Here is a 12851-nt window from a genome sequence, read left to right as displayed (position 1 = left end):
CTTGTACTTTTCTGCGGACAGAGAAGGGCAATGTTTCCAAAAGTCAGTACATTCATTCTGTCCTGTGCTGGGCTCTACCCACCCTGTGTACTTATCTTGTGCTTGTCTCAATTCTCCCCATGTCAGAATGCCCCCAGTCTGAACTTAACTCTGTTCAGCAACTTTCTTGGTGGAAAAACTACTTATACAGCTGTTTTACAAGAGGGTTATACATTCAGTTAGGGCCTACACAATGTACTGAAAATACTGGAAACCTCCACTGCAAAAACACAATCTACCTCTCCCATCTGTGCAGCCTTGCAGACCCAGAGCATGCCAGGTTATTTCTGCTTTCATAGCATTTGCATGCTGTAGGGTGAGCACAAGGTTCTGCTGCTTGATTCTTCTGCAAGAGCTGCCTACCGGCAAATGGTTGTGACAGAATGCATTTGTGCACAGAATGGGATGTGACAGAAAGCATTTGTCTCCACAAGAGCAGAGTTACATTCAGTGCAGAGTGTGAGAGTCAGGTTGGTGTGGAAAAGCACTGACACGCTGGGGATGATGCAGTGCTCACATGTCTAACACTCACAGACATTACTGTCAGAAGGATGGTGCTGTGTTGTGCTTCTACCTTTGGTAGCCCCTGGAGAAATGCTATGGCACACAGAACACCTTTGTATTGCACTGACTGCTGCCATGCAGCATGGATTTAACACACCAAATCCAGAGGAGCATGACTGCATCTAACTGCCCTGAGAAAAACTACTGTAGCTGAAGAGATGAGGAGGCAGCTGCTCATCTGCAGAACAAGCAGTACTGCCAGACATTGGGCCAGGTGAGCACCTCCTGCTGCAGCGTGATGATGACAGTGCTGGAGATGATCTGCAAAGCCAGCTTAAAAGTGGGAGACATGAGTCAACATGGCAGGAGGACAGAGGTGTTAGGGAGCAGCCAAGGCATCAAAGAGTATCAGAAGGCTTTGAAAGGTATCACAAAGCAACAGCCAGGAAGACTGGGATTATCATGAGCAGCAACCTGGATGCTAGAAATTATTTGCTCCCATACAAAATGGTAGAGATCTTGCTGCAGACATCCCAAAGCCAGGCAAAATGGGAACCCAGAGCTCTGCCTGCACGAACCCCACAGCCAGAGTGTTGCAAGCTGAGCTGCCTTGCTGTTTGTTGCATTCATCCCAATCCCTGTGAATGAAGACTCGGAATGCAGTCAAGGCGATGAATGAGCATGTAAGTGACTTAATTCAATAAAAGACAGGAGGGCTTGAGAGGTCAAGGGTGAAGATGGGACTCCTCTTGTCAAGATGAGAGTGGCTCAGAGCTTGTGCTGCTGCCTGGTGCCTGGGACTGGCAGCCTGACTCTAAGTCCCCATCTAAGATGCTCAGCTTCACCTCAGTGATGCTGCCCTGCTCCTGCATGGTGGTGCTGCTGCTGGGGCACTCGGGCTGTGCTTGGGATGGGCAGCACTGCAAAGGCGCTGGGTCACAATCCAGGCAGGTGACTGCTGTGTCTGGCAGGCTCAGATCAGCATCTTCAGCAGAGCCAGGAGATATGAGAGCATGAACGTGGATGAGCCCCTTGTGTCCATCACTGTTACCATGTGGAAGGCTGTCATCCAAATTGCAGCGATTCGTGCTTAATAAGAACTCTCCATTGATGGAAACACACTGCACATCACTACTTGGTTTGGATCTTTGGGGTTGACAAGGGCTCGAATCACCTAGGAAGGCATAGAAACACAAGGGTTAGTGTCAAACGTTTGCAAGTTGAATCATGAAAGAAGTTGTTGATATTTGGTAATTGAGTGGCGGCAGGAAGAAGCAAATAGGCTTCAAGCAACAGAGCCACTGTCTTGAAAGTGATCCTCATTCAGGTCCAGCTCGTGTGTTGTTTCACTGTAATCTGCTTCTTTGGGTCTACCTAGTGGGCAGCAGCACTCGAGCTGTTACTGATATCACTGAAAAGAACTGGAGACAATTGTTCTATTCCTAAGAGCTTCAAGGTGCCCAGAAGCACAAATAGAAACCAGCAGTATTTAATCACTTCACCAAAAGGAAGGTCAAACACCTGAGCTGTGAAGAGCAGTTACAGAACCTATGCATAAGATCACACCAGGCATAGTTTGTTCTAACAACAGTTATGGCACATAGTCCATTTCCTTCAATATTCCCAAAATGAAATGATGTGGAGCATTACAGGGAAAGAAACACTGCACACAGACACTATGACCCTGATTATACTCAAGCAGCAGACTTAAAACAAGTCAGAGTTTTTGATTCCAGGATATTTCAGGACCTATCACGTGTGAAATTCAGTTACACAACAGTGCCTAGGTGCCTGCGTTTCAAGCAACTTTCAGATCACAGCCATGTAAAATAAAAACAAATTCAGTGCAGAAATAGCAAGCCTGTACCTTAATACTCATGAGATTATCCATTTTTTACTGCATTCTGACTAAGTTCTAAAACTTGCTCATCCCAGTTCACTTCAACAAGTTCCACCAATTCAAGCAACGCAGTTCTGAGATCCTGTGTATGTTGTGCAGATAGAATTGAACAGTGCAGAAATAGTCTCTGACAGCTTTAAGAGCTCGGTTCTGCTTACAAACTCTCAGTCCAAAACTATTCAGTTTTAAGGAAATGAACACCTGAAGCAGTTGGATCATCTGCCGCATTCTGCTTCTTGGCATCATGATTAGCACAAAGGGTTTTCTGCTGTCCTGCAGAGATGGAAAAAGTCCTGCTTACAAATGGACCAAGTTTCAGTGTACAGCAGAGTTTGTACCAGACTAATAAGCCACGTCATTCAATTCATGTGCTCAGGTTGTTATGCACTCCGAAAGGAAACAGAACTAACTGCTGGATTCTGAAGGCAATCTGTGGGGTCCTACATTACCTCCTGATTCTGGAAGAGGAAATTCTAATAGCAAATGCAGAACTTTGATCTTTGTAGACATGAGAAGAGCTGGCATTTAGGAACATTCATTTCAGGGAAATCAAATGATGTGTCTGTATTTTTACTACAGATAGTATAGGGAGCAGCCAGTTGAAGAACCAGATACAAAAAATCCAGACCATTGGCAAGAAAATACTTCTCCTTAAATTCTGTATGCTATCATGGTACAGAATTAGGCTACAGTGCCACATAGGCCAACCAAGCGTAGAACCAATTCCACTAAATACTGGTGAACAAAGCAGCAAAAACAGGGACAATATTCAGCAGACAGGCCTTTCTACTCACAGCTCAGCATGTTCTGCCATCCGAAAAGCAAGGCCTCTTGTCAAGCTCAGCTATTTCCCTTCTCAGTGTATTCTAGCACCACTGATACCCACTGGTATCCTCCTGTAGAGTGCCATCATATTGTCATCATCCAAAGGAAAAACCCACACAGCAGAGCATACAGCAGTACACCCATGCTCCAAATATCTGCCTGAAAAACAAAAAGACAAGCTTACAAACCTGAAGCACCTCAAATGGCTTCCTGACAGACTGTATTGTCTGCCCTTGCCAAAGCCCACATATAGCCCATGAAAAGCTGGCTCTTTCCCTCAGGAAAAAAAACCTTATCATCCCAGAGAAAGCATATAACCCTCATTCGATTGCCCTTCCACTCAGCTTAGAGCACTACTAAAACCAGCATCTTCACCTTAGCTCATCACACTGCTGCACTTCCTTTTACAAGGATCTCACTGGCAAAAATGAAATCAAAGCCGTCAAAAGGGATTTAGCACAGTTACGTGTTACTGGCTACGAGAGCTGTCAGCACAGTCACCTGTCAGGCTTTGCTGCTGTTCTCTTTATGTAGAGGCACAACAAGGTTCAGACACCTCACAGTGCAGTTCTCACTTTGACTGTAAAGAAAAAGGAGGCTTGAAAAGCAGTGTGTGGAAAACAAAGAAACAAGAATTAGAACAACAGTGGGGCCAAGGCACTTGTAGGAATTGCTTCGCCTTTAACAGCAGAGCGATTCAAGAAGGATGAGGGCATTCCAAACCAGACCAGTTTGGACAGATTAACAACTGCAAGTAGTGGGTTCCAAAATTCCAGACATGAAATCAAAGCTGGAAAAACTCTTTGCATTTACATCTCTCAATTTTTAGTACATTGTGCATTACAACGGAAACAATTCTTCACATACAACTTGGAAGCTAAAGACAAGTCTGACAACACAGACTGCACAGAAATGATGGATAATTAACAGAGCAAATTGCTCTTTCAAACACTTAGTAATAGAAAGAGATCTCTGAAGCTGCTGTTCTGTAGAGACCCAAAGCAGTCACTTGAGGCAGTTCATGATTAGCCAGAGACAAACCAGCCAGCTGTGTGAACTGAGACCAATTGCACTTTTCTAGTCTGTGGCCACTGACAGCTTCTGAGAGCTACCAAGCGATGCAACCTAGCAGAATTCAGAAGGGAAACCAAGAGAGCCTACCTGAGCTCCACTGCCTTTAAATGCTCTGTGGAGAGGGAAGGGAAAGAGGGGAAAACAAACACCGCTCTACATCCCTCTGAGCCAATAGACACTTTGCCCTGGATTAGCTCTGGTGCTGCATAAGCTGGGCTTCCACAGCATGTGTTCAGGTGGTAATCAAGGCCTGCCTGGAATAACACAAAAAATAGAGAGAAACGTTTGCTTTAACAGAGTTTATGTCTTCTGGTCATAACACTTGAGAAGCCTCAGAGGCTTCTTCTCCTGTGCATATTTTCATTCATCTTAGATTTTGCTTTCATTCAATGTGACCTCTCTAGGCAAATATTGTCTAAGACCATGAGTATCACATAAATGTGCAGATCTCAAGCTGCTCACTTATCTAGTACCCTTTGCATGATGCTTTATTTTCCTCAGCTGATCATCTAGATTGTGCCTGTTGATTGTGCAACAACAGCTTGTTGGTCTCGATTACCTGTGAGAGGCTCTAAATTTGGCCAGGAAAAATCATTTGAGGATAAGTAATTATCTGGGACTCAGTAAGTCTTCCCATGCTTTCATAACAGCAGAGATACACACACACACAAACTCGTGGAACCCCACTGCTTTGCACAATCCTGTGCACACTCACGTGTGTCATGCACTGATTTCCCAGCCAGTCCTCGAGGGGTCACTTACTTAGGACAGGAATGCAGGGGAGCAGCCAGAAGCTGTTTGCATTCCCTGCTGTCTGCTGGGCAGCTTTGCTGGAGATGCTTGGGTTGCTTTGTTTTTCCTTGGGAGGTGGGAAGGAGCTTTGAATTTGAGGCACATCCCGTGCCAGAGCATCCCAATGGCACGTGTGGGGCACTGATCTGCAGCAGATGAAGGGGAGGAGGTCCCAGCACAGCTCTGCACCATGCTCTGCCACACTGGGCAGCTTGTTCCTGGCTCAGCAGTGCCATCAGACAAGAAGCAGGGAAGGAAATCAAGGATGGGGGGTACTATCAAACGCAGTTAGTGCATGCCTTTGCAAGACAAACAGACCCAGAGCTTGCGGGTTGTTCCTGCTTTTGTAGCATTTGTGTGCTGTAGCTGAGCAAAAGGTTCTGCTGCTTGAATCTTCTTCTGCAAGAGCCACCTACCGGTAAATGTCTGCGGGGATGTACTCGGTGTGCACTTCTGAAGCCATTTGAGAACCTAGTCGTTCTTGCTGCAGGACCCCTGTCTTCTGTTAAAAGCTGAACGGTCCCCAGAGCACCTGTTTCCATCAGCTACCACCATCCAAAGCAGCCAGCCTTCTTACAGTCACCTGGCCCAAACATCCCTTTTGCTCTACACTTGATTCCTGCAAGAGATGGGAGCTTGGCACGCACACCATCATTCCAACACCCCACCCCAGCAGCAAGGGCACAGCTGAAACTAAAAGGGTGTGTGAGTTTCCTGTTAGCACTCAGTGTGAACAAATCTACCACTGAGCAACACCGTGAACCCCCACTCACCTCAGCACAGGTCAACCTGTAACCCCAGCCTTCCCCTATCCATGTACACACGCACACCCATTCACCACCCTGCCTGCTTTGCACACCCCCATGCACGCACTGCATCGTGTGCCCTCCTTTGCATTCACAGACGTGTGCCAACCACCCCTGGGAACACGTACGTGCCTACACCTTCCACAAACACCCCTTTGTGTGCACCTGTGTGCAACCCAACTCCTCAGCACACGCACACGTTTGTGCCACACTGTCTACGCACTCACCACGTGCCCTCCAGCACCCAAGGATTGCAGAGATGCTCCAGACTGTGCCAGAGATGAAATATCACAGTGCTGGGACATGATTGATCACTAAGGAAAACACTTGGAAGCATATTCAATCTGTGGAAGCTGAAATTACTGGGCACAGTTAGCTTTCCTATGGCTCAGCTGGAGGAGGCGGGTGCTCTCAGACATCTGAGACACTTCCACAATGCTGGGATCATTCTGACGGAAACTATGTCTTCAGATATCATGGTTAAAACCATCCAAGATGATCATGCAGAGCCTTAGCTCTTGAGCAGCACTTCTTCCCCACCCTTCACTACTCCAAGCAGCTCCAACAAACTTCTCAGAAGAAATCCAGGCCAGCACAGACCTGGCAGACCAGAACCAAGTGCAGCTTGTGGGACGGCAGTGCCCACTCCTTGCTTCCACCCTGCTCCAGCAGGTTAAGGAGTCTGAGCCTCACTGGCCTTTGACAGCTCAAGACTTTCAGCACCTCATGCCAACATTTCTCACTAAGATACACCTCAGGCATTGAATTCTCTTCTCACTACCTCCTCCCAGTCCCCCCCTAACAACCGAAACAATTCAGATTCTACAGCAAACACATCTACCTTGCAAGAGCACACTGAACTACCTGCAACAATGAAACGTGGTTTTGGAGAGTGGGTTTGAAAACACACCTTTAGACAGCTGTCTCCCTGTAGCCAAAAGGAAACCAAGTAGCAAAAGATGAGTCCAGCCTGAAACATGCCCATGCTACTAGCCCAGGTTTTTCACAGTGAATGCAGAATCCATCCTGTTCTTGAGGTAACAAATGACCAGTGGGTCTCCCCTTGCTCCACCCCTTCTCCTTCAAAGCCAGAAAAAGAAAGAAAAAATAAGCAGAAGAAACCCAGACGTACCTTTCCACACACAGAGCAGAAAGTGAAACAGCAGTTGTCTCCTTCCTGAGACATGGTGGGGAGCATCCCAGAGGAAGCCCAAGTTCTTTGCTTCTCTCCACAGGGACTTCAAGCACTCTTGGCAAGAGCTGCTTTGGTTCTTTCTTCAACTGCTTCCATCACCAGAATCTCCTTTGGAAAAGGAACCCTAGAGAAAGAATCAGCAAATGAAAAAGAATGAGCAATAACCACTTTCCCAGCATTCTTCTGACATGCAATTAATACTCTTGACTCGGGCAAGGTCTTAAAATCAGCTGGTTACAAGAACTGTCCCAAAATATATCCAGCTTCTGTACAGCTGCCGTTATTTCTGACAGCGAGTGTAATCACAGAATCATAGATTGGCCTGGGTTGGAAGGGACCTCAAGGATCATGAAGATCAATCACCTCCCTGTCCCTGCTGGCCATCCCCTCTTCTGATGGAGCCCAGGGGACCATTTGCTCTCTGAGCTGCAAGAGCACGCTGATGGCTCACGTTCTGTTTTTCATCCACCAGGACCCCCAGGTCCTTCTCTGCGGGGCTTCTCTTAAGGACTGCTCCTCCCAGTCTGTAGAAATGCCTGGGATTCCTCCAGCCCAAGTGCAAAACCTTGCACTTTGCTGTGTTGAACCTCATTAAATTCACCTAGGCCAACCTCTCGGTTGAGCTCCCTCTGAATGGCATCCCTTCCTTCCACTGCGTCAGCCGCACCACTCAGCAAACAGCAGAGGGTGCACTCCATTGCATCATTGGTGTCTCTGATAACCATGTAAAAAAGCACTGGTCCCAAGACAGACTCCTGGATGACACCACTTGTTATCGGCCTCCACCTGGACATCAAACCATGAGTCACCACCCTCTGTCCTCTACAAAACCTCTTTGTCTTCTACTCCTGCTGCAGCTGCAATGGCTGCACCAGCATGACTCACGTGTTTGACAATCCTCCAGCTCTGGCCTAGCCATGCACAGCAGCAGTCCGTCTCCCTCCCAGCTCACTCACCAGTGTGCTGCTGTGCCCCAAATTCAGTGCAGCAGCATTGAGAGCAGGCAGCACCCATCACCCTCCTCTAACTCTCTCTGCCAGCTGCGATGAGGACTGACACAGCACGCCCACCCCAGCCCAGCTTTTCTGCTGAGACACCTCCCAGCAACCACCCAGCACCAATCCCAGTTGCTGCAAACTGTCTGAGAGCCTGCTGGAGTGCACTGACAATAACTTTGTGGGCCAAGCATTAAGCACACCAAGCAGAAGGGAAGCATTACTGGACATGCTGAACAGCAGGGGTTAAGACTGGAGGTGGTCAGGGCTGTAGTGACCATGCCCTCCTAGAGTTCCTCATCTCAAGGAATGTGTGCCTGGCAAAAAGCAAAGTCAGGACCCTGAGCTTCAGGAGAGTCAGCTGCAGGCTGTTCAAAGAATTCTTGCATGAGAGACACTGGAAAACTGTTTTTAGGGGTAAAGGAATGGAAAAGAGATGGTAACTTTCTCAGAAAACCTTTCTCAGAGCTGGAGCTCTGAGCTCCATCCCGACCACACGAAACACAGCAGAGGAGGCAGGAAAGCAGCATGGCTGAACCTGCTGGTTACAGGGAGCAACAAGAAGGAAATGGAGAAACAGCGGAAACGGAGACATGCAGCCTGGTCGCTTTGGTGGCCTTCTACAGTGGAGTGACAGCATCAGTAGGGAAAGGAAAAGCAACTGACATCACTCAGCCAGACTTTTGCAAGGCCTTCGATGTTGAGCAAGTTTCCTGTTAGAACTCAGTGTGAACAAATCTACCACTGAGCAACACCCTGAGCCCCCACTCACCTCAGCAGAGGAAAGCCTGCACCCCAGCCTTCCGCCTATTCTGCTCCATTGATGGAAGCACACCGGGCATCATTGCTACTCACCCGACCAATGATGATAGGGGCAGAAAAGGGAATTCCTCTTTACCTTTCAGATGAAAAATTGATGACTGTGTGGAACCTTCCCAGTACCGCTGCGGGGCTTTCCTTTACTTGTATCCTGCTGCTCCGTGTCACAGTGGGAGAGCTGCTCTGGCCTCTCCTCTCAGCCTGTGCCTCCTGCAGTGTGAGCAGCTTTGTGGATAGAGGAGACACCCACACAGACTTGGGCCTGGATAGAGAACTGTGCCCTACAACATAGGTACATTTACATCATGCTCTTTTCCTTGTGTGTGAGCAATCCTTGCTCTTTTCAGATGGTACTATGAGCGTGTGACACCCCAAACACATAGTTAGCATCTGTCCATATCATTAAGGCTCTCGTCAAGGCAGTTATTTCAGCCTTCTGAGGGGTAGTCCCCACGGCTGATGGTTGTGCTTCCATTCCCTGCTCAGTAGCAGTTACTGCATGTCCTGCCTTACAGCCTCCTTGTCTCACAAAACTGCAGCTGCTGGTAAACCAGGCGTCTTCTGCATCTTCTAAGGGTTCGTCCTTCAGCTCCGACCGACTGGATGTAATGTGCAGCATCAGTTGTTTCAAAGCAGTGATGTCATCCTGGTTCTCCACCAGGGGAGTTCCGCTAAGGAAAGATACTGGGTTGGCAATAGTAGTTACAATTATTTCTATATCACCCTGCTCTACCAGGATGGCCTGGTATTTCGGGAATCTTTGGGGTGAAAGCCAATGTCCCCCTTTTGCCTCCAATACAGTAAACACTGCATGAGATATTAAAACTGGTATCCTTTGGCCCAGTGTAGATTGATGGGCTTCTTGAATATTGAGCACCAGTGCACCCTGGATATCCCTTACTCACTTCAAGCTGTTTCAAGTTTACCATCAGTCCATAGCTGTGTATCCATGGTCGGCACCCTCCTGTCATTCCTGGCAACGTATGGAGTTCCTTGGCAGTTTGCAGCTCAGGGGTTGAGCAGATGGCTTCTTTCTTGGCAGTCCTTAAGGTTCAAAGTCCAGCTGTCATCTCCTATCCCAAATACGTCACTTGCTGCTGAGTTATTTGTGCTTTCTGTCAACCAAGAAACTCAGCAAACTCTCAGTCTATTGTACACAGTCCTTTTGTTGCTGTGGCACCCACGTGCTCCAGTAAAGTTCCACCCTAGGATGGAGGATGCCAGGTCTCAGGCTCACGAGTTGACCAGTTCTCAACAATCATTCAGCTGTTCTCACAACCCTGGGTAACACTGTCCAGGTTCACTGAGTCTCTTCTCCCTCTATTAGGGAGAACAGATACACGCAAGTACTCGTATGCTATCATGAGGAATCCAGTAGGTTACATTTAATTTAGAAGCATGATGCAATCAAAAGCTCGCTTAAATAAAAGCATACCCTTTTCTTTCACTCAAAATAATAGCCCAGAAAAAAATAAAAACAAAACAAAACCCTCATCATAATTGTTAAAGAAATTATCTACTAGATCTCAATGGAGAGTGGAGACACATGCTAGTTTTAGGAACACAGCGCTTATCTCATTATCTGAATGCATCTCAAGGCATGCTCCTTGTGAAACTGTGAGAACTTCTATCATTAACAGACACGTACCGTGCCCTGATATACGGTTAAACCGCTTGCAGTGCACTGTCAGATGTACAGGCTGGCAGCTGTATGTGCTGTGACCAAATAAACCCCACACTGAAACCTTTCAGAATTTTAGGATCTACAAGTATTGCATTCATATTTAAAGTAAAAAATTCCTAACCTACACATGTTCTAGGTTTCCATTTGTTAGATACAACATACCTTTGGAAGTAGGCGCCTGAAAGGATATGCCTTCTACTTGCTTCTCTGTCTGGCTCTTCGAAAAGAAAGCCTTTGGAGCAGGAAATGCAAAGGGCAGCTCATTTCTTAACGCTGACTCTGCATCAACATTCTCTGTGTTTGCACGCTGCTTAGATGCCACTTTTCTTGTCACTGGAGTTGACAGTGTGAATTCCATATCACCCAGTTGAGTATCATGCCTCGAATGCTGCCAGAGACGGAACAAAAGGTTTTCTGATCACAGCCGGAGAAGTTACTGTCAAAGAAATTCTAACAGCTGAGAAGGTCAGACACAATGCTTATAAAAATATCATACATTATTTGGCTATTGAACAAAACAGTTGAAAACTCTGATTCTCTCCTAGAATAAGTTCGTTTCTTATAGACTGTCAAACAACATTTTTTTATTTGTTCATCTCAATTCTCCATTGAGGATTAACCCTCACCAGCTTATCTAACCATAAATATGAATTATCACTTGGTTTAGTTAAAAATTTGAATAATATCACAGTGGATTTTTTTGTCCAACACAGTAAGATTGAATTTCTTTCGATACCTTTCAACCTCTGCCTACCTCCAGCCTAACTCCAGAATCTTATTAACTGTGCCTTATCGCTTCCCATTGTGTTTTAAAATCCTCACTGACTCCTTTACTTGTTCCCTTGCTTGCTGTTTCTGTGCAAACCAAACACTGGAGTTAGGGATCACGTCAAACCAACCATGGCCTACAGGTAGAAGGCAACAAAATTTATGCTTAACATACTTCTTTGCTCTATCTTTATCTTCCTTTGGTCAAGGTCCACTAGATACTTAAATATGGAGTAAGCACTAGATACAATGAGAAGCAGATTTCTAGATTAAGAGCTGTATTTTTTCTGTAAGAAACTAGCTGTACATCTTCACACACCTGCTTTGTTTTCTGAGTATTTAGATCGAGTGGAGATTCTTCAAACACTGAAGCTACATCAGAAAATTCCATGGATCCAAACGCATCTGGCACATGGCTACAGTCTGGCACATCTTCATATGCCAGAGCCTTTTCAGACGGAAATGTTCCATCGAGATTCTTTTGCAGAATTAGAAGGAAGATTTCATCAGAAGATTTCATCACCAAAGTCTAAATAAGATTGCTTTGCAAGTTCCAAACTATGGCTAACAGCTAATGGAAGTCCACAGGCCAGCAGCACAAACTTTTATATTATGTTCTTAATATTCTAATTGTTGATATGACGTTCCTATCAAGAGCAGAAGGGAAATTACTCTTAGAGCTCAAGTCATCTTTCACAGCCTGTGTCAACAAGAGCAGCACCTCATAGCCTTTGGTTTCAAGACCCGGACCACAAGCTAGCTAATGATTTTACACAGAATTCCAGAGTTCAAGTCACTGTTTACATTAGGGCTGAAATTGTACTGAAAGCCTTCAAGTTCATCACACTTAATTATCACTGGCACCACACATAACTCCACGTTACATATGTGATCACACGCAACCTGGCAACTTCAGACAATTCCCAAAGCACTCCACTTGCACTTGGCTACTAAAGTACAGAAAAAGGAATTAACATCAGAAATAGCTGCAGTCAAAACCATCTAAGAATCCAAGTCTCCAGGAAACAAGGAAAGCAAATCCTCTCCAGGACTGTGTTCTAAAAGGAAACAGATCAGAAAGGTGAGTTCTTCCCCCCTTTGACCACCCACTCATGTAACGTCCATGTCATTTCTAAGTATGCTGCCCAGACCAAGACTGAGGATGCTTCAGAAGAAGACCTTCCCTGCTAAGCCAAACAGAACAAGTAAGGTACCAAAATATGTAGAGCCAAACGAGGAAAGGTGCTCTAAGAAGGTAAGCATCACAAGAGACCAACAGGAATACTTACACAATCCAAACAATGCACAATTTCTGTTCCACAAGCTGCCAAGAGGAATGTGTGCAGTACTCACAGCGCACCATGTACACTGCTTACTGCAGTCATATTGCTTCGTAGGACCAGCCCAACTTACTAAAACATTTTAATGAGCAGTCCGAACTGTCTGGATC

This window comes from Coturnix japonica, chromosome 10 (genome assembly GCF_054131305.1).
Source record: "Coturnix japonica strain WE chromosome 10, WE-NBRP24, whole genome shotgun sequence".
Lineage (NCBI taxonomy): Eukaryota > Metazoa > Chordata > Aves > Galliformes > Phasianidae > Coturnix > Coturnix japonica.
This window is presented reverse-complemented; position numbering follows the sequence as displayed.